This window comes from Dermacentor andersoni, chromosome 4 (genome assembly GCF_023375885.2).
Source record: "Dermacentor andersoni chromosome 4, qqDerAnde1_hic_scaffold, whole genome shotgun sequence".
NCBI classification, from domain to species: Eukaryota; Metazoa; Arthropoda; class Arachnida; order Ixodida; family Ixodidae; genus Dermacentor; species Dermacentor andersoni.
In genome coordinates, this window is record NC_092817.1 from 135,996,445 (window position 1) to 136,019,773 (window position 23,329).

The 23,329-nt window shown below is 44.6% G+C and overlaps 2 long non-coding RNA genes across 2 annotated transcripts in view; both read left to right on the forward strand.

Moving 5' to 3' along the window:
• Positions 1 to 15,242, forward strand: part of LOC140217132 (uncharacterized) — a 118,184-nt gene extending 102,942 nt beyond the window's left edge. Inside the window, exon 5 of the long non-coding RNA XR_011893640.1 lies at positions 15,062 to 15,242. This is a non-coding gene — a long non-coding RNA (uncharacterized lncRNA). The remainder of the gene's footprint in view (positions 1 to 15,061) is intronic.
• Positions 15,243 to 15,346: 104 nt separating this feature from the next.
• Positions 15,347 to 23,329, forward strand: part of LOC140217133 (uncharacterized) — a 192,625-nt gene continuing 184,642 nt past the window's right edge. Inside the window, exon 1 of the long non-coding RNA XR_011893641.1 lies at positions 15,347 to 15,423. This is a non-coding gene — a long non-coding RNA (uncharacterized lncRNA). The remainder of the gene's footprint in view (positions 15,424 to 23,329) is intronic.

Consider the following 23,329-nt stretch of genomic DNA (forward strand, 5'->3'; position numbering starts at 1 on the left):
CTTGCATAGCGCGCGCAGCTCCGGAGGGCACGTCCTACTCCGCTTTATTTTGAAAGCCATCGGCGACGGGCACGCAGTCTGCCGTGCGCCCTCTTTTCGGGGCTTAGTTCGCGTCGATGAGAGAGCCAGCGCGAAGCTCCATTCGCACGCCTTCTCACTCTCACGTTTTGACAGCGTGTTTCCGTGAACATCGAATGAGATGTGCTCGTGTTTGCTAGTGCGCGCGAGACAGGGTGGTTGGTAATTTTTTTGGTATACGTATGTTGCAAGTTACTAAACTACTATGTTTACTTCGAAGACCTGTCGACAAATTTGCTATCACACTCGATGCTTCGCATTTCGTGCAAAATTATCACTTTGTTAAAACCTTGGCTACTTTTGGCTGCGTTGCCCTGTATACTTCATCCAACAACAAGGTCATGCGTCCTATATTATTGTACAAATTTAGGACCAAATTTCGTTTTCCCCCGGCAAACCTAAAGGTGAACTCAACTATGTCGCTTAATCGCTGATTATGGCTTTCGCCTCCATAATTCTTCGCCTAAATTATTCTTGGCAGAAGCTGATTATGCCGCAGTTTCAGTGTGTGCCTTACTTTGTCCTCGTCTTTGACCGTGTCAACACAAAATGCATTTGCAACTCCCCGCAGAAGCAGCACATTCTAAGCGCCAGCTTTAAGAGGAAGCTTTAGCTCGAGTGCTCCTATCTAAATACATGTTAAAGGAGAATTCGTTTTTCTCGGCAACCACTGCACCAATCTTGACGAAGTTTGTTGCATTAAAAAGAAAAAAACGTAAAATCTAGTGACTGTTTCTTCAAATTTCTGAGTTAGGTCGTAAATTTTTTTATGAAAAATCGGCAAAAATCAAAAAATTTAAGAAACTAAACTATCAAGTTTACAACTCTGTCACTCAACAACGTAAAAGGATAATACAATTCTGTGAATTGCATATAATAGTACATCTAAAGCGGACAAAATTGATATGTTGCACATGAATATAAAAAGAAATTTGGTATTAAAGAAATGGGGTTCTTGCAGAACCCTTGTAACCAACGTAACCAATTCATGTAAGATGTAAAATGACATATACAATTTCTCCGCTTTAAATGATCTGATGGATGCCGTTTACAGAACTACGATATCTGTTCTGGATGCAGAGCTATGAATTTGTAAACTTCGTGCTTCTATATTTTTCAAATGGTCGAATATTTGAAAATCTTTTTCACAAAATTCAGGCACTAAATAGAAATTCCGCTTCCAACAGTCACTATAATTTACCTTTCTCTCTCAAATGCAAAAAATTTCATTGAAATCGGTTTAGGGGTTATCTCAGAAAAAGTTTTTGCGTTATACATGTATTTGAATAGGCCGTGTCGGAGTTGGGCCCGAGCTAACGCTTCCTCTTAAGCAGAAGAAATACGCCGACTGATCCATGCAAATTAGTACAGTGTTTGCTGCTGAATAGTGGAATGGAAGTTACGAATACGACAATATACAAAAGACTCAATTCTCAAATTTAGCTATCACCTAATGCACTTCCTGAGCGAGACTTTAAAAACACTGAAAGCTTTGAGGTTATTGTGATGAAACAAAAAAGAAAAAACGGATGTTTCCGTTTACCAGCGTGAAGTATTGCCACAGAAAAGTGGGTCACGATGTAGATGGAGAGTAGTTTTAATTAAATGTGTGCTCCGACTCATTTTCCCAAACGACTATAAACAGAGCCGCAGAAAATTGCGACTATCGCATGCGGTGGAGACTGGAGTAAACGGCGGTGACTACTTGCGAAATTCTTTTCCTCCTTGCACACTGGTGGCGATGGTTTTATATACATTTGTAGGGCACATAACTAAGAAGAGAAGTCGCGTTTGCTGTACTAAAGCTTTTACCTGCGCTCTAAATATTGCGCGAAGAACCTATAAACGCTAAGTTCAGAGCTATATTATGATAATGCCAGCAATGCCGCCCGGTCCGACGACAAAACTATAAACGAAATGCGACAAAACGCAACAAATGCGAGTCGCGTTCAGGGCGTGGCGCGCAGTTATCGGCCGCCCTCATGATCGATCGAAAACACGACGCGGGTGCTCGCTGTTTGCAAATGCTACGTAAATACAAGCCTGAATTAGTCCGTGGGTGCGGCGGCTGTTTCCGTGTCGTGATAACGGTGTGGATTCAGGTCTTTGTCGGAGGTACCAGGCTCTACAAAAAAAACATGCGCCATCGACAGCGTGCTCGTTGATATGAACTCGAAGAATTGCCGGCACGTGCATTCACATTTTAGGAAAGTGTAGCCTGTACTACTTGTGATGTCTTTGCCGATGAATCGTTATTGAGCGCAAAACACTAATGCATCATATCCTGAAGCGTCCGTGGGCTCTATGACCATTTACCGTCAATATTGGTTAAGGAGTTGGAACTAGGAAAGGCAGCCTGCTGTGTTGGCTGTGGGTGCTCTTTCAGTACTGCCGCAAGAGTGTTGCCTTTCATGTGGTTTAGCCAGCTTTGCTGCCGGCTAAACATTTATTTCGCTAATGCAGCAAAATTGGATCTGACAGCGCCAGCATTGCTGACTGTCTATGAACAATTATTAGCTATACAATACATATTGTTATGGTGGGAAAAGAAGGGAGAAATATATTTACAGGATGTTTACAATAACTGTAGCAGGTGACAAGATAGTAGACAACGCGTGATGTTAGGAGTATCGTCTTCATCGGACTAATCTGAAAACGTCATCTTCGTCAGCCTGCCCCATGAGCCCCGGTGGTGCTGCACCGACTCGGTGCTGCTTAAGAGGCGGTGGAATGATACCACTTATGACACGCGACGTGGACCACGTGGGAGTGATGCTGAGCCATAGTTGGGTGAAGAGGGGCGATTGAGTACGTAACGGGTTACTTGAAGCAAGACACGCTAAGGGCCAGAGTAGCGTGAAAGTAACTTCTCCGAGTGGCGAAAGCGTCCTGAAAGTGACCAAATAATAGCCAGGGTGTCCGGTGTGTAATGGACGTCGCGATGGCGCACGTCAAATAAGCGCCGAAGATTTTTCTCCGACTCCACAAGTCAACGTCAAGCAATGTACTGTGCTTCTAGTGGTTTGAGTATGGCTTCACGGGCTCACTCCGATGTGAAATTCAGATTATCAGGCAAAACCCTGGCGACAGGTAGCGTAGGGACGCAGCCAAACAAGAGAAAGAATGGAAAGAAGCCTGCGGTATCATGGAGAGAACAATTGTAGGCGAAAGTAATGAAGGGCAATGCAACGTCCCAGGCGCGATGGTCAGCCGAGACATATATGGATAGCATGTCGGTAAGGGTTCAGTTGACACGCTCATTTAAAGCGTTCGTTTGTAGATGATAAACAGCGGCACGTTTGTGGTCAGTCGGGCATGAGTGTAGAATGTTACTATCAACATTAGACAGAAAGTAGCGGCCTCGACCGGTGAGCAACTGTCGAGGGGCACCATGGTGAAGGATGACGTTCTCTACGAGGAAGTCGGCGACATCGGCGGCACAGCTTGTCGGAAGAGCCCGTGTGATTGCATGTCGGCTGGCGTAGTCTGTTGCTACAGCAATCCGCGTATTTCTCAAAGCAGACTTAAGAAAAGGGCATAAAAGACCAACAGCTACAGGGAAGAATGGTTCGGATGGTAGGTCAAGTGGTTGAAGACGGCCAGCAAGGAGTGTGGTCGGATTTTTTCTTCCATAACATAGGTCACACGCGGCGATATAACGGCAGAGGTCACAGTAAATACGAGGCCAAAAGAAGCTCCGGTGAACACGGTCTTAAGTCTGTGTCCCGCCAAGGTTACCGGCAGTCGGTGCATCATGAAGCTGGACGAGAACAGTGTGACGGAGATGCGCAGGTACAGCGAAGAGTCGGTTAGGTCCATGCGGGCGCAGGTTAGAGCGGTACAATATGTCATCTTGAAGTTCAAACATGTGAAAGAAAGGATCGGGCGTCGTTGAAATCAGCCGTTGAATAAGGTCTCGTAAGGAGGCGTACCGGCGCTGTTCCGCTCCAATATCACGAAAAGCAGCCAGAAAGAGAATAGTGACAGGTATGCCAGTCACAGAAACGTCAGGTGAGTCGACAGCATGGCGCCATGGCGCAACAAGCCCTGAGGCATTAGGCGCCCTGAAGGACGTTAAAGGGACGAAAGCCGTCACAGAGCGGTGCGACCAGTGACTGTGAATCACCGGCTGTACAAATAGGGGTGCAATTTACCCACTACGAAATGAGAGCCGGACAGTCATGTTGGCTGATAGAATACTTGCGCTCAGCAGGGGAAAGAAGGCGGCTGGCGTATAGGCAATAACACGACCTCGCCCTTGTTTCCAGCCCAAAATAGCTCCAATACCGTGGTCACTGACGTCGGTACAGGCTTCTGTTAGAGCTGACGCGTCAAACTGACCGAGAATGGGAGGGAACGTAAGCCACCTAATCAGCTCGCTAAAAGCACGAGCTTGCTCAGGGCCCCGAATGATGGCAATGTCTTTCGTGAGGAGCTTAGTAAGAGACCGTGCAACGTCCACGAAATTTTCGACAAACCGACGGCAGTCGGAGCAGAGGGCTAAGAAACTGCGAACGTCCGTGGTGAACGTTGGCACGGAAAAGTACTTCACTGGCCGTATTTTATTTTGATCAGGGCATACACCAGAAGAATCGGCGATATGTCCGAACACAGAAATTTCGCGATGACGAAAGTTGCATTTCGATGAATTTAGTTCCAGCCCCGCCTGACGGAAAACAGATAGGATCAACGATAGGCGTTCGAGGTACGTCGCAAAAGTCTGAGAAAAAACCGTCACGTCGTCCAGGTAGTAGAGGCAGATAAACAACTTGAAACTGTGTAGGACGGTGTCGATCATTCGTTCAATTATGGCCGGCGCAATAGATAAAGCGAAAGGCATCCCTTCGATCTGGCCAAGGCCATCGGGAGTAAAAAAATCCATCCTCTCGTGCTCCGTGTCATCGACGGCAATTCGACAGCAGCCGGAGCGAAGGTCTATGGACGAAAAATCTTATACATAGTGCAGGCAAACTGGGGCATCGTCAATGCGTGGTGACGGATAGACACCCCTTTTTGTTACATTGTTGAGGTGCTGATAATCTACGCAATATTGCCAACTGTTGTCCTTCTTTTTAAGTAGTGCAGCAGGGGATGCCCATGGACTGCAATAAGGTTCAACGATGTTACAAGAAAGCATATTGTGAACTTCGTAGTGGATGATGTGTTGCTCAGTAGGCAAAACGCAGTAGGATCGCCGACAAATCGGGCACACAGTACCGGTGTTAGTTCGAAGCTTGACCACAGATGTTTGTCTTAGAGGGCGGTAGCCAAGGTCGAATACCAGCCAGTACGAGGCAAGGAGGCAATGTAGTTCGTGAGCAAAGTGGGGCACAAAGTCGGGAGAAATCATTTTCATTGCGGCATTCAAATATGAATGGGCAGGAGGCGAAGCAGCAGTTGCTCACGAAGAGCTGTCACAAGTTATAGCCAAAATATGGTAGTCTCGGGCCGGCGTGATTTGCGCCAGCGTTATGCCCCGTGGGAGAACTTGTGTGCAAAGTGCAATGTTCACAGGCGGAAGGCTGGACGTGTTATCCGTAATGGTAATGGCAGTGGGAGGAAACGCGACGTTATGCGAGAGCAGGACATCCGGATTAGGGGCTACGATTTAGCCATCATCTTGATTAGGTGAAACGGGTGAAACACCTATGTAGGAACGGCAAGTCGAGTATGCTCTGTGGAATATAGCCGTATCGGAGCTTTACCTGGACGGTCAAAAACAACAATTTCTATACCTGTGATACCCGTTTGATGAGACAACGTAATGCGCTGCTGTTAACCATAGTGAATTTCAACTTGCTTTTATTGCACCATTCCATGTTTACTAACTAGCATGTTGGTCTGGTGATAACGTGCTAGCGAACACTTGCACTCACGCAGGCATTGAACGCTCCAGCTGTGAGCGTTAACTTGTAATAGAGCGCATGTCAAATGTAGGCGTCATCACCGGTGTACACCTGCGAGATATACCAGATACTAAATGTATATTGCGAATAGTCACGTACCATGTGCTCTTGGTTATTAGAAAAATTCAATATTATTGCTCTGGTATTTGGTTCCGTTATCTGTTCCTAAAGATCTTCTAGCGCAGCCATGTCTGTTTCTGCTCTTCAACATCCTTTTCTTTAAAATTTTTATATTATTCAATATTCGCTGCATATAAAGTTCAAATTTGGAACGAATGCTTGGGGACCACTGACCGAGCGAATAATGTAAATATTGTTCTGGTCCTACCTTGAAAGGTAGCAGATAAGCACGCAAGTTATGGTACAGCCACAAACGTACGCGTACAATGTGCTGCCCAAGTCACAGTGCAAAATGTGAAAAAAAAAAATATTTCTTGTCACCCACTGTCTAACTTTTTTTTTTTTATCGCAATGACTCACATAATGAGCCCTTGAGTAGTCGGCGCTGTTAGCTATCCGCTCTGTGCCTCGCATTCCCTGCTGCGCTTTTCCTGCAAATAGCAATAGTGCGTTGAAAGCGAACATTTCTGTGCCAACTTTCCTTGTTCAACAGCGCCGTTGAGCAATATTACTGTTTACTGCCGCGCTGCTCAACGTCTCAACGGATATAAATACAAAGGATATATGTACAACGAACACAGGAAGCAGCAAATGAGCAAATTCAGCCATTGTATTCCACCTGAAAAAAAAATAGTTTCAGCACGCGCACCCTTTTTCAGCGTAACCAAGACTAAAGTTCCCGCCCAACACGTGGACATATAAAAGATGTCTCTAATAGCGAATTTCAGCGACGCACTTTGAGCGCTCCCAGAGCAGCAATTTATGCTCCTTTCGGAGCAAATGTGTTCTAATGCCAGGTCGGGAGCATTCGTGGAGTCGAGCTCTCCCCGCGGGGCAACCGAGACAGAGCGAACCGCTACTCTCAGCTGACATATGTCCTCTTTAATTCCACCGTGTCTGTGTTGACGGCGCCATTGGCGGACCCTTTAGACGAAGCTGCAGCGTGGCACCGTGCGCTTTTTGCTCGCCTTTTTGAGAGTGGCAGCTCAGAATCTTAAGGCGCAAAATCTTCGGCCAAATTCTCAAGGCGTTTCAGTCGCAGGTGGCGTTTGCTTTCTGGCGGGCCCCCTTCGCTAATCACGTGTCCAACATCACGATTGGCTTACATCTCCTTGTGCGAACAGTTTTAGCATTCGTCAGAACATCTTTTCCTTGAGCGTGTGCGTGTGTGAATATGGGACTGATTCGTGTAGCGATAAATCAGACAGCGACGCAAAGGCCACTTGGTAGCTCTATATTTCGGTGTAATGTGCGCCTGTGTTTCTTTTTCTACTGGCGTCAGGACTTGTGTTTCAAAAGCAGATCTGGAGTCATCGTTCGACGGGGTTCTTTGGTTCTCGCTTCACAGAGGTCGCACCCACTGACTGTGTCATTCGAGTCAGAGGGTGCACAGCAACCCGTACCTGAAATACCATGCTATATTGAACAAATCCTTCGCTTTTCTTTATTTTTTTTCAGTCACTAAGCGTTCGTTACGAGGTGCGGGCCCATGCTTGGCTACTTTTCCAGGCTGGATATGTGCTGCCCTGCCAAAAGGGTATAGATTTTAAAAATTTTGCGTGCTAAGTGTCCCACTTTTCTATGCACAAACATGTCGTCGCCGTTCTTTCGTCGGCAACCATCACGCATCGCCTTTATCCCTGTGACTTCGCTCTGTGTACGTCCTATATTGTGCATCCGCCTGATTTGCAGGCTGCATTTTGGCGTAAGTAGTGAGAGCTGCAGTGCATAAGCACAGACATTATGGCCCAAACAATGAAACGTTTCTTTCCTTCAAGCGCTTCCTAACCTTACGTGAGGCCTCCTTACAGCGAAAGACCGATGGAGAAAGCAAGCGTACTATGAAAGAAAGCTCCCTTCACCTTTCCTCGCGTAAGGAGCGGTTGCCGCATGCCTGGGTTCGAGATTATCTCTTAAAAGCTTTACACGAACACCATTATTCTATAAAAAAAAATGTTGTATCGTCGGACAATCTTTAAATTGAAGAGCTAATATAGCGAAGCATGGAAGCTTTCTTCTAGCTTTGTTTACTAAAGTTAAAAAAAGTAGCGCATTACAGTGCAACTTTATGTGCTCCATCAACGCTGGCACGCCGGCGTCGTGGAACGCCTAGTAACGCCTAGCAACGCTTTCATGCCGCACGCGTGACTGAAACGAACATGCCTGGCAAGACGTACCGTGCTCGCGCTTCACCGCAGGTGGGCGACAGCACGCATGCGGAATCAAGCGTCACGTGCTAAGCAGTGAGGTGAAGCGCTCGTTCAGGGCAAGGAGCGGCGTAAGGAAGCATGAAGGTAGCTTTGGAGCTACCGTATGCTGAGAAATCACCAAGGAAGCCTTCACCGAGGGCCCCTCAGTAAGGACGCTTTCAGAGTGACATAAGGTAGCCTCACCGCAATGAAGGCTTCCTTACTGAGGTAAGGAAGATTTCATTGTTTGACCCTATGACAGAGTTTTGAGCTCTGTCGTTGTTAAGCATAAACGTTCGGTGTCATTGTACGTTACAAAGTTTTGAAAGCAAACAAAACTATTTGCATCAACGTTAGTTATCTTTAAATACCACCCGATACTTCACTTGATATATGGTGATTCCAACATGTACGTTGAGTTTGCTGAATTTTCATTTACGATTCAAGGTTACACTTAATTTATTTTCGGTATTCCATTGTAATCGAGACTTCATTGAGTACTATATCAATAAATGGTTCGCAGCGGTAAAACTCAACTTCTTTTACATTATCAGCAAGTTGTCACTGGAGTGCACAAGCGTCATTAAAACTTACGACTATCCAAGAACATATACTTTGTACATTTTATTAAAAGACACACATGACAGCTTCATTGGACGTGAATAGTGTAATGAAGCGAATAGTTTGAGAACGTGAGTACGACAAAAAAAAATATTTTCTCTTCGCACCCTTCTCCCCTCCCTCATCATGGTCATGGCGGTTTAAATCAAGCGCTATAACCTACAAGATCGTGTATTGTTCCAATGCAATCAATTGCGAAAATTTTCACTAATGACATCATCTTTAAAACATATTCTGACCAACGTACACCATGCCTTACTACACAGGGTGTTCCAACTAACATGCACCAAGATTGAAAAATGCGCAAATGCCACATAGCTATACTGAATCCATATAGTGGTGTTGGTCGTTGCTTCAAGATAATTAGATTATTTTTTGCATGCCGTCTAATTACATAATTAGTCTTAATATTTACTCAAGTTCTCAAATACTAAAATTAGATCAAAAGTGTCAGACAAAATTGTAGTGGAACATGAAAAACTCCCGATGCAGCTTTATTTTACTCAACATGTGCTTCACAAAAGCGCTATTCCAAGCGTGAAACAGGGCCGTAAACACATGCAAAATTGCCGCCCAACTGGCCGCGCCAGACACTTTGCGTGTATCCGAGGGCTTCATTCACTCTCGGTAAAACACATTTACGTAGCACGTATTGAGCCACAGAAGACTGTATCAGGAGCTTTTCGTGTTGCTCTAAAATTTTCTCATTGACACTTTTAATTCAGTTTGCGACGTAAATTTCATTACTTAGACTAATTATCCAGTTAGAGAAAGTGCGAAAAAATAATTTAAATATTTCCAAGTGACGGCAAACAGCTATAACTTTGTTCTGTCCAGCTACGTGTCATATGCATATCTTTAAATCTTAGTCCACGATAGTTGAGACACCCTGTATACTGCTCTTTGAGAAACGCGGCTTTATGCGACGTCAATTAGTACATAAATGAATTAAAACGTAATATTTACAGGTAGCGCCACTTGACATCATAGGCCGTTTTAAGTGTCGAAATGCTCCAGACCCGTGGTGCAAGAGCTACAAATGAAAGTTTGGATGCCAGCCGCTTGTGCTCAGGCACAATTTCGGTTCAGGCAATCCTCCTGGACGTAATTGACTGCCCTTAGAAGTCACATTTTATCTCGGGAGCAAAATATATATGGCCTGCCGAAAGGACGGGGAATGGTGACGTCTGCATTGTGACGAGACCGTGGCTTCCTATATTATATCGTGTCCCAAGATGGGCAAATAGCAGTGCGCCGCGATCTCGAAAGCCATGTTGCATGCCGTGCTGTGACGCGGCATTCCACAATATGAAGCAAGCACCTTACAGTACTAAGTGCACTGCATGTCGCTTCCTTACGCATCACTGCATTGTCTAATAAAAGTAAGTTACAGTGCGGCCAAGTTCGACTGCGAACGCTTCCATTTTACTTCTGAATTAACGAAATACACGACACTACAGTCGGTATTTGTGCCTAAAGGTTATTGCTCGACGGATGCGCTAACTCGGGCACGAATGCGTTATTTCGCCACAGCCAATGTCGCGGGAGATATTGTTCTTAAAAGACAAGAGCATCCAGGCACGCATGAATTCGAGAATACATGTTCTATGCGCCAGAAGCACGCCGTACCGGAGCACCACCCTCGCACGTTTGATTAGCGCTGTTTTCGCTCAACGAGCCAAGGGTTCACCTTGCGTGACGGACCTAGATGCCTATCAAAGCTGTTGGCACACCATATATTTCACCGTTGACGTCAACCAATTCGCGCCAACTCTGATTGAATGGTGCGTTTATGGTCACCATATTGTTTTTCACCTAAACGCCACATTTGCATGCTGAATCGGCAAAGAAGTGTGTGCCCTGGTTGGAAATAAATGCAGTTATCTTATCACGCCATTTTCTCGTGATTGGCTATACGAACGATACAGTTGCATGGTGTACTTTTGCAGCCGTAAACAATAAACCTCTCGTAGGCAAACATATGGGCGAAAGGTGCACGCGTCCTTTAGTGTACCTCCGTGCAATAAATTTTCAGAGAAGTATTTCTGGCATTCTCTTTCCGGAATCGCGCAGGTTTCTCGTAAATGCTGCTCGTGGATTAGGTATTCGCGTATTCCCACCCATGATAAAAAAGTTTGTTATTTCATGCATCGTTGTATAATTGTATTGCGTGCCATGCAAAGTGGGTAAACATGTGGGTATTTCTTTCTGAATCTATGTTGGAAGCTGCAACTGTTGAGGATCTTTATTTGATGTCTAAATTTATTACAAAGTTTACCTGAGTTTTGTTATCGCTCATTGCGGATCCTGTGCCATATCAGACTAAGCGCTCGCGCCTCCGAAAGTCGATATGGCAAGTTTTGTCACTCTAGCTTAGGTGCAGCACAAACGCGATATCAATGAAAAGCGAATTGATAGTTACGAAAAACAAATGTTTCAGAAAATTGAATACAATTTGCGAAGCGTGTTTCATTAAATATAAATACATGGTATTTCTTTCTTGCTCTTAGTGTTTGAAAGCGTTTATGTGAGAGGCAACTTCCACAATTTCATATTTATGAACCTTGGGGTAGTAATTAGCTTCTGTTGAGGGACGTTTAAATGTATGTATTGTACGCGGATTGGTGGTTGTAGCATTCAGATGCTCAGCGTGAGGCCACAGATTCGATTCGTTGCAGCGGTACTCTGCGTATTTTTTACAGGGTTCGAATTTCATACTGGTCTTCTACTCTGCTTCGCATTTAAGTCAATACACTCCACGTGCACGATATTATTTCGAAGCATTTCAGTGCTATATACGTTTACGAGGCTGCTGTTTGCGTTCAGGTTTAAATGCCATTATTGTATTTTCTATTCGACATTGGGCAGTTCTTCTGATAAAGTAAAAAAAAAAATATTTCATAGGCGCAATAAAACGCAGCTATAATTTGTTCAGAAGCAAATGACATCTTTGTTCTATTTCAACTTGGCACCTCCCCTAGGCTCAAGAATCTGAAATGTTCGTTTTTTTATAGTATACCAGTTACGAATTGAGCCAAGATCGTCCAACCTCTATACCTTCTTTGAAGCAAAAGCTGTAGATTCACTGGAATGTACTTCTTACTTACTTTGACCAATACTAGTTCAAAAATGACACGTGTTGAAAAAACAGTCCGCATAAATGAACACTGCAATTGAGTGCTTTCATCCTACGTGGACAGTGCCACCTGCGCTTCTGCTTTTTTTTTTTTTTAGTTGTTCCTTCCGATAAACTTTCAATAAGATCTCGGAAAGTGTACAGTACACAAGATTGCACTTTCAGCCAGCCGGTCATGTTTCCGAAGAGCTTTTATAAAGCTGAAGCCGCTTTAGAAGCGCCAGAAACTTCACACCCTCCCACAGGGAAAGTACAGATAGGCTGGCAGTTCCGAGCTGATGCACCTGGGTGGTGCACTTAAGTGCTTTCGGCGAGCAACAGTATACACGTTGCTAGCTCTCACTTTATTCTTTTTTATACATTTGTGTAGATAGCGAGCTTCAAAGTGTCGGGCAATAGATAAAAGCGGATGCCACGGATATCTTTAGAAGCAAGCATTCACAAGGCGTATTGCTGCTTGTGTCATAAGACATGTAGGATCCACCAATTTTTCACCATTTTAGCTCTTTGTATCCGTATTTCAAAGCAGACGACGATCGGCTTTTTGAAACAGAAATGTAATCCATGAGTATGTGCGTTGGGCTTTGTTATTGCATATTTAATTCCACCAATAAAAGAAAGAAGACACGCCCACACAAACGTGCCTACATACGTAGCTACTCATACACACACACCCGTTTCATCATCTTTTTTCCTCCACGCCATTCTTCGTGATAATCCTCATACGCCTGTTATATGCACTGCAAGAAGAAACGATCTCCCCCCACTAGACAAACAATATGTGGATCAGGCATGAAGGAAAAACGAACGTCCACTGCCCACTGCGCACCACCGACGGACACTCGCCGGACGTGGCACGCTTGATTACATATCGTGTCGGCGATTGTCAGCCCTGTCACAAGCGGGGGTACACTTGAAATCTGGATTAAAGTAAATGACGTGTAGAGTTCGAAGCGCGAAAAACTACGATTTGATTACAAGGCACGCCGTAGTGAGGGACGTCAGATTAATTGTGACCACCTGGGTTTCTTTAACGTTCTCTCACTGCATAGCAAACACGGGAGCTTTTGCATTGCATCTGCATCGAAATGCGGTCGCCGCAGCGGCAATTCGATGGGGACGATGGAGCAAAGGCGTTGCACTTAGCGCGACGCCTTAGCCACTACGCCACCGCGACAACCCTGCGGGTCAGATAGTCCGTATGGCACGTTTATGGCAACGTGCGTGGAAATGTGCCTGCGTATGTATGCTAAACGGCAGGTGTAGACCATGTACTGTCCGAGAATGCTAGAATTATTCTCCCTTATAGCTGTGCTATTCTTTCCTAACTAATGCTACCCGCGTTTATAAACTGTACGAATTGATTTAGAGGGGCTTGAAGCTCCCATGTAAATTTGGGCCGAGCGAGTAAGCACATTAGAAATCTCCGCGTGCTACACGTTTAAAATATCGGTCATCTTCCCTCACGCTACTTAAACTGGCATTGCTCGACACATACATGCTGATTGTTACTTCCTAATGCCACTGCCACGCGTTTGCTGATGCTGCCCAAGAAATGTGTGTACTCCTGCATAAAATGACACTGCATAAATGAACTGCCTCCCTCGCGATTTGTAACCCGCACTCGATTTGAACAGTGCCGATGGGAGCAAAATTTAACGTTGCGGACGCATTATCTTATGGCTGTGCCACAACAATAATGCCAAGGCGCTTTATGCGCTTGTTGGCACAAGCTAAGCGACGGTGTGGCGTGTGCATCGTGTGATGCTTTTCTTCTGAGCTGCAACAACGTGAGATACGACCATCAACGCTTGCGTAACGTAATCTTCCTCGATATACCAGTAAACCTAACCCTCTAAGGAAAATTTGCGCCCTCTTGAGCTTATATTTTGCTGATAGAATATTCCTCATCTATCTCGGGCGCATTTTCTTACTTTAAATCCACTGAGGTCCTCCGGCAGCTTTTTCCTAGTCACCGACGGCACGTACTCATTTTCTTGACTTAGTGTTTATGATAACAAAGCATTGGGCGAGTAGCGCTTAAGAGAAGAAGGACACGCAGGATGGAATAAAATAACCTTTTGGGCCAAGTAAACCCTGAAGGGCGTGAAGTTGTTGTAGTGTACTACAAAATTTTTGTCAATGATTCGGAAGTTCAGTCGACGTACGTTGAACAGGGTAAAAGAAGGCTAACAAAACGTTCGAACTTTGGAATATTCTTGCATTGGTCACGTCATTAGAAGATGTGCAATTTCACTGGTCGTTATAAAGTTGCGGACGTCGAAAGGGGAGTATCCGAGTATTGTTGTCATGTTTTCTGTGCACAGATCGCTTAGCAAAACAGCGACAGCTCGTTTTCTGATGAGCGGTTACCTCCTTCTTGCTTTCGTCAACGTAATCATCTGCCTGCAGATTTCTTAACCTCGTAACGGCGTTATAATGGCTTTTTACCCGAAGCCCTCCGATGTATTATTCTTAAAGAGAATCACTTACTTTCCTTGCGCATTATTTACCTCCCCAAATTCGCGCTTTTCTCTTAGTCTTCAATAATAGAATATTAGCGGTTCGCTTTTTCACTCTAACCCACACCACTGCTTCCTTCTTTCGGGAAACTACGCCCGTCGTTTTCAATTCAGTACCTTGTTACACGATCGTAAGTTTCTTACCAAGTGCATGTTGGTTCTAATAAACTTAGGTTCTGTTAAAACTTAAAATTCGACTTTGATTCATGCCGGTGTTTTCAGAGTGCCTTTGACGGTATATAACTGCATTGATACTGTCCATTAACGCTTCAACGTGGCCGTCTGAAAAATTAGTTCTTACAGTCCTGGTCCTCTGTGACTACGCGGTCTGTAGAAACCTGCTTCTCAGTAGTCAGTCTCTTGTGCCTTCTTCAATGGTACGGCAGGCTGATTAACCATATTGAACGAATTCTGTGTTGCCTAGCTATTAGACGTTGCTGTATAGAGGTTTTAATTCTTTTATAAAATGGTTCTTATCTGTACTTGTAGACAAATCACCACCAAAGTTGATGAACAAGACAATTTCACGGGAAAACAGTACGCTACTCTGATATTCCTCGATATTCATTATACCTCCTTTGCCCCAATCAATCATGCCAAATACTACCTGAATGTCGCAGGGCAGAGAACGTGCAGACTGGCCTGCTGTTAAAGAATTTTCACGCTGTACGGCAAGGTAAGTCTTTACTGCAAGTGAAAGGAATTGACGCACTTGCCTTGCTGAATGGCTGTAGCATCATTTTATGCCAATCTGCCATGTTTTTCTCTTTTTAAAGTTGCAATGGATGATTCCACAGTTCCTTAGGGTAACGTAGACTGTAAAAAGCATGCGTCAAGCCGAAGAGCGTAAGGTAAGTTGGTGTAAGGTTATTGCAGTAGTAGCCAGACAACTGCAGCGCCCCAGACCTTTGTGTAATGATAGCTGCACGTCACTCCTTTTCATGCTTCAATTTTAATACGAAAATTGGCGAAGTATTCTCACGAAACTTTGACACAAAATAATTATTTTTTGTATGTACTGGTTTGTTCCAACAAATATATCTTGCGTTTTATCACAGACTACCTTCAGCAAAAACAATCGCTTTTGAAAAAACCGTGTCCGCAGCTTCCATACCCACTCCGTGCTGCACAGCAATAATCTGGATGATGTGAATGTATTCGGGGTTACAGCCGGAGAATATGAAGCACAGGCCGGACATCCACAGCGGAATATTCCTGTGTCTATTCCTGCAAATAAAAAGGCATACAGTGAGTTTATTTAGGATGGAAAGAAATTTTGAGACGTGAAAGGTAATGAGGTAAAATGTAAAATGTACCGACTTTGTATACCGGAAAGGCACCTTATTTGAAAGACATCCAGTGCCAAAGCCTTTGCTTACTTCAACCACGTCAGCTGAATATGTAAGTTTTCGTTTTTAGAAATGAATACAGAAAGATTTATAAAATGCATAAATGTGTGCACATTGTACAATATGTGTGCAGAAATGCACGCCATGATAATCATCTCGCATGCAATTTCATATACATTTCAAAGATAGATAATTACAAGAATCATATCCGATATCCGAAGGCACATTTTCCTATTTCAAAAAGCGAACGATTGTTCAAACTTAAAAACAGTTCAATGAACAGTTAATGTCCCTATTTTAACTGGCAATCTTCTCGTTTTCTAGCTTTCCTTTTTTTTTCATTCGCGAGGAAACCTACTGTTGTGCATATGTGTGGTCACCTCTTAGAAGTTTCTTCTGCATCTGGACTAACAATGCTGCGCGAGCACCACTCATGAAACAAATGGTGAATAGGGCCGCTATAACTTAAAACCATTCCGAACTTTTTCTATTCCAATGTTTCAATCACCCCTCCGCGATTAGCCAAAAACTTTTTGCCCCCCCCCCCCCCCCGCCACTTCGCCTGTCTGTCACGCGACGTCACGAAAACCACGATAACCCTCAATCTTATGACATGTACCCACTGATGATTCATCATGCATGATGATGCGTGATGAACAAAAGAAAAATAGTCATTTGTCATTCGACGCCTTTTCGTCATTAGCCATCGCCCATTGGTCAAAGGATTTCTGGCTGGACCCACATCTCATGCCTGTCACGTGACTTCACAAAACCGGGAAAATTCGCCCCGTCAAAGGGACGTGTACGCGTTAAAGATGCATTAATATGCCGAGCAAAACTAAATTTTTTTTCTGAATAGCCGTAGGCTGCCCATTCCAAAAGGAATAAAATACGGCAGCCACCGATCGCTCAGGCACTGGCTACTCGCCCCTGCCGGAGAGCAGGGTTTTATTTGCGTATACTAAATCTGCGAGGCCATGTAACGTTTCGAGTACTTTCGCCGTGTTTACAACCTCGCTCTGCCAACTATTTCTTGCTGAGCTTCCATTTTAGCGGCACTCTTAACCTTCCATTGCACGGCACCTGGATTTTTCACCAGCTACCGCAACCTAAGTAAGGGAAAGCGGACCAATCGCAGGCGCCAGCACCACCCTCTTCATACGCTTATCTATTTTCGGTGCACTGGCTCGGCCCCATCGAAAACCTCTCCACTTGAGCGCGCTCCTCGCCTCTTGGCACCCTATTACAAACGAAAAGCTGCTCAATGTAGGCAATGTTATCCGTTTCGAAAGCAAAGGGACCTCCAAGAAACTAAGAAAGCGTTTGATTGGGCGGTATAGGCAACGCTGCGAGTCACCGCCCGATGCTTCCGTCGGTGGTTACGCAAATTTGACGTCAAGAGATAGGAATATAAAACATTTTGAAAAAGTTTTACGTAATTAGGCGGTTGTTTTCGCTAAGCGTACAGAGAAGTGTCCATATTGTGTGTCCCGCCACTTCAAACATTGTGTTTTGTGCCTGTGTGTCCGTCCTTACCGATACACGCCGTTCTTTATCAGAGAGGTCCAAGAGGTGGGAGTGCCCGTGCATGGGCTTGTCTCGTTATTTATATCTCCGCCTACTCACGCAGGAAATGCCATTATGTAGTTCAAGAATGTCGACAACGAGTTTATTGAGAAATTTATTTGAGCACAGCACGTTCAAGTTGCTGAAGTATGTATTCGCCTGTCGCCAACTTAGTGTTTCCCTTGTTTTCTTTCTTTTTTTCTTTTTACTTCACACAGCTCTTTTAATAAGGCTTCAAGGTGTAATCAAAACAGATCACTAGAGAATAACTCTTTGCCTGCGTGGACATGGTTTGAAAAAATAAAACCCAGCTATCTGTTATCTAATTAAGCTAATTACTGCTATTAAGTTCCTAGCTTCAATCCCTGAGACACAGGATATTATTCAAAACGTCAGGACAATTGTCATAAATGCTTTGTTACGGGCTCCTACATTTTAAAATGGCGATGTACGCCAAAATAACAGGAATAAAATAATTCGGCCAATTTACCCGACAACCCACGCGGTACTGCGATGCGCGGATCTGTGTTCAAACGCACTATTAAGTAAAAGCGTGATCTAAAATTAAGGTGCCACTACACTTCCCTTTCTCCCAGGAGCTCCTCCTACCGTCACCTGGCCCAACGTCAAATTTGACGCATATTCAATCGTGCAGCAGGGACGATGTGGAACGTTTCATCACGTGGTATGGCGAGACTTCATTTTACGCCGTCCTAACTACATCACGAGGGCTATTCTCCTCAAGCCACGCTTTGCGGTGCAGCGTGCGTAATCAATTCATTCCAACAATTATTTGACAACAGTTGGTTTGACACCCAGAAGTGACTTCAAAATGTAGAAACAGTGATGTAAACTTTTAAGGTGTTTCCCTGCAACTGCATCACTTGGCAAATGAAGCTTAATTGAAAAAAAAAGGAACAAGCGCAAGAATCACATTTTCTAGAAAATAATCCACTCTGCTGTATTTTCCCTACTGTTCTGACGATATGTCGCTCGCGAGAGAGAGGGAGAAGGAGAAATACAAGACAGGAAATGCACGAAGGTTAACCAGACGCCCGTCCGGTTGGCTACCCTGCACTGGGGCAACGGGTATGGGGATAAAGAGAGAGAGAGAGGAGAGGGAGATAGCACAGTTTCGCGCACAGTTGAAGGTTCGCACCGAGTCTACAGACGGTTCCGAAGACCTGCCGACGGTCTAGAATCCAGCTGGTTCAGTGCTGCCCGGAGAGCTTCACGCTCGACGTCGTATTGGGGACAGATACATAGGATACATAGGTGTTCAATCGTTTGTGTCGTTCCACAAGAGTCGCACATGGATGTATCCCTCTTTCCAATGCCGAACGAGTAGTCCTTCGTTAATGCCAACCCGAGCCAGAGGCGGCGCAATACTATCGCCTCAGAGTGGGAAACTTTTGATGGCACTTGTAGCTTCAAAAGTGGATCCGATTTATGAAGATGACACTTCGGGAGGTTAGGAGAAGACCAGCATTTGTGTGTCGTAGCTTTAGCCACGATATGAAGCTTTGTTGCAGCGTCAGTTATGGATAAAGGGATTGGAACTTGTCCGTCTTCCTGATGGGCGGCTTCATCGGCGAGGTCATCACCAGCAATGTTGGTATGTCTAGGTAGCCACTGGAATATATTTTCACGCCCTTTTGCGATAGCTTGATGGTTATCGCGTCGTTCACGAAGGAGACAAATACAAGTACTTGGGTATTAATTTCACTTCCATCACGTATGGTTAAATACCTTCAATACATCTGTTGCAACGGATTGTAGAAATCAGTGCACATACGCCGAACGTTAACAAAAATGCCAAAATAACTTAAGATGTTGAAATAACAGTTTTAATATTCCCTGTTGATAATATACTTTTGGCGTGGAAACCACATAAGCAATGCGCAAGTCATAAGATCGAGGTCGTACAAAGAAAGGCTTCATTTATAATCAATAAGTGGGGGATTTCTAGCGTGGGGATATATAATATATATATCAGTCAGTCAAACTATCAGTCATAGCTCTCGTAGTATAGCCATCTGGGCCGTTTCCTTTTTTTTTTTTCGAAAGTAGTCCTATTAGGGTTATTATAATTACACGAAGGTACTTCGCCCTCATCAGCAGCAGTCCTTGGTATAGTTATTCTGGCGGCTAGCTTCCCACGCTATGCGTGCCGCCATCGCACCTGGTTAAGCTCTTCCTAGACGCTAGAGCTATGCGTTGTCCGCGCAACCTTGAGCGATCGGAAAGCACGTTTCCCCCTCTTGGCCGGCGGAGAAGGGATGCTTCGTTCCGGCCGCGAAGCTCTCCACATCTCTGTAAGGTGCCTTGTGGATGTCTCGCGCTGAAGATGCCCTCTCGGTGAGCGCATATTTCACCCCTCATCTTTTAAGAGGTCCAATACATACGAGCATTTGTCTAGCAAACCAGATTTTTTTCAAGGGAATTTTCCACGTCTCAGTAATTTCTCTCGTCGTATTCGAGTGCTGATTGCCGTGTTATAGTTTGTTAACGAAGCTTTCCCTCAAGTCTAAATATTTTAAGGCAGTTTTCCTAGCCTCTAAAGCCGCTCGAGTTCGCTCTTCTCCTTGAGCGGCCATTTTTCCTAGAAAGTATGCCTTCCAACTACTATGCCCTTAAACTGGCTCTCTCAACTACTACACGCAGAGACAAAGCAACAGCGCGCGCATTAGATCCCATAGATGAGATGAATATTTACAATTAGTATTAGGGTTAAAATTATATTCGAGTGCTGATTGCCGTGCTATCGTTTGCTAACGAAGCTTTCCCTCAAGTCTAAATATTTTAAGGCAGTTTGTCGTGTGCGTATCGTGGCTACGCACGCTTATATCGCATTCCGTTTCTCTACCACGGCTGCGCTTTAAAACCACGGCGCTGCAGTTTTTGCTTTTCTTTTCTTTCTTCTTCTCCGCCCTTAAACTGGCTCTCTCAACTACTACACGCAGAGACAAAGAAACAGCGCGCGCATTAGATCCCATAGATGAGATGAATATTTACAATTAGTATTAGGGTTATAATTATATTCGAGTGCTGATTGCCGTGCTATCGTTTGCTAACGAAGCTTTCCCTCAAGTCTAAATATTTTAAGGCAGTTTGTCGTGTGCGTATCATGGCTACGCACGCTTATATCGCATTCCGTTTCTCTACCACGGGTGCGCTTTAAAACCACGGCGCTGCAGTTTTTGCTTTTCTCTTCTTTCTTCTTCTCCGCCCTTAAACTGGCTCTCTTAACTGTACTACACGCAGAGACAAAGAAACAGCGCGCGAATGCGATCCCATAGATGAGATGAATATATATATATATATATATAGAAAACTATCAGTCATAGCTCTCGTAGTATAGCCATCTGGGCCGTTTCCTTTTTTTTTTTTTCGAAAGTAGTCCTATTAGGGTTATTATAATTACACGAAGGTACTTCGCCCTCATCAGCAGCAGTCCTTGGTATAGTTATTCTGGCGGCTAGCTTCCCACGCTATGCGTGCCGCCATCGCACCTGGTTAAGCTCTTCCTAGACGCTAGAGCTATGCGTTGTCCGCGCAACCTTGAGCGATCGGAAAGCACGTTTCCCCCTCTTGGCCGGCGGAGAAGGGATGCTTCGTTCCGGCCGCGAAGCTCTCCACATCTCTGTAAGGTGCCTTGTGGATGTCTCGCGCTGAAGATGCCCTCTCGGTGAGCGCATATTTCACCCCTCATCTTTTAAGAGGTCCAATACATACGAGCATTTGTCTAGCAAACCAGATTTTTTTCAAGGGAATTTTCCACGTCTCAGTAATTTCTCTCGTCGTATTCGAGTGCTGATTGCCGTGTTATAGTTTGTTAACGAAGCTTTCCCTCAAGTCTAAATATTTTAAGGCAGTTTTCCTAGCCTCTAAAGCCGCTCGAGTTCGCTCTTCTCCTTGAGCGGCCATTTTTCCTAGAAAGTATGCCTTCCAACTACTATGCCCTTAAACTGGCTCTCTCAACTACTACACGCAGAGACAAAGCAACAGCGCGCGCATTAGATCCCATAGATGAGATGAATATTTACAATTAGTATTAGGGTTAAAATTATATTCGAGTGCTGATTGCCGTGCTATCGTTTGCTAACGAAGCTTTCCCTCAAGTCTAAATATTTTAAGGCAGTTTGTCGTGTGCGTATCGTGGCTACGCACGCTTATATCGCATTCCGTTTCTCTACCACGGCTGCGCTTTAAAACCACGGCGCTGCAGTTTTTGCTTTTCTCTTCTTTCTTCTTCTCCGCCCTTAAACTGGCTCTCTTAACTGTACTACACGCAGAGACAAAGAAACAGCGCGCGAATGCGATCCCATAGATGAGATGAATATATATATATATATATATAGAAAACTATCAGTCATAGCTCTCGTAGTATAGCCATCTGGGCCGTTTCCTTTTTTTTTTTTCTCGAAAGTAGTCCTATTAGGGTTATTATAATTACACGAAGGTACTTCGCCCTCATCAGCAGCAGTCCTTGGTATAGTTATTCTGGCGGCTAGCTTCCCACGCTATGCGTGCCGCCATCGCACCTGGTTAAGCTCTTCCTAGACGCTAGAGCTATGCGTTGTCCGCGCAACCTTGAGCGATCGGAAAGCACGTTTCCCCCTCTTGGCCGGCGGAGAAGGGATGCTTCGTTCCGGCCGCGAAGCTCTCCACATCTCTGTAAGGTGCCTTGTGGATGTCTCGCGCTGAAGATGCCCTCTCGGTGAGCGCATATTTCACCCCTCATCTTTTAAGAGGTCCAATACATACGAGCATTTGTCTAGCAAACCAGATTTTTTTCAAGGGAATTTTCCACGTCTCAGTAATTTCTCTCGTCGTATTCGAGTGCTGATTGCCGTGTTATAGTTTGTTAACGAAGCTTTCCCTCAAGTCTAAATATTTTAAGGCAGTTTTCCTAGCCTCTAAAGCCGCTCGAGTTCGCTCTTCTCCTTGAGCGGCCATTTTTCCTAGAAAGTATGCCTTCCAACTACTATGCCCTTAAACTGGCTCTCTCAACTACTACACGCAGAGACAAAGCAACAGCGCGCGCATTAGATCCCATAGATGAGATGAATATTTACAATTAGTATTAGGGTTAAAATTATATTCGAGTGCTGATTGCCGTGCTATCGTTTGCTAACGAAGCTTTCCCTCAAGTCTAAATATTTTAAGGCAGTTTGTCGTGTGCGTATCGTGGCTACGCACGCTTATATCGCATTCCGTTTCTCTACCACGGCTGCGCTTTAAAACCACGGCGCTGCAGTTTTTGCTTTTCTTTTCTTTCTTCTTCTCCGCCCTTAAACTGGCTCTCTCAACTACTACACGCAGAGACAAAGAAACAGCGCGCGCATTAGATCCCATAGATGAGATGAATATTTACAATTAGTATTAGGGTTATAATTATATTCGAGTGCTGATTGCCGTGCTATCGTTTGCTAACGAAGCTTTCCCTCAAGTCTAAATATTTTAAGGCAGTTTGTCGTGTGCGTATCATGGCTACGCACGCTTATATCGCATTCCGTTTCTCTACCACGGGTGCGCTTTAAAACCACGGCGCTGCAGTTTTTGCTTTTCTCTTCTTTCTTCTTCTCCGCCCTTAAACTGGCTCTCTTAACTGTACTACACGCAGAGACAAAGAAACAGCGCACGAATGCGATCCCATAGATGAGATGAATATATATATATATATATATAGAAAACTATCAGTCATAGCTCTCGTAGTATAGCCATCTGGGCCGTTTCCTTTTTTTTTTTTTCGAAAGTAGTCCTATTAGGGTTATTATAATTACACGAAGGTACTTCGCCCTCATCAGCAGCAGTCCTTGGTATAGTTATTCTGGCGGCT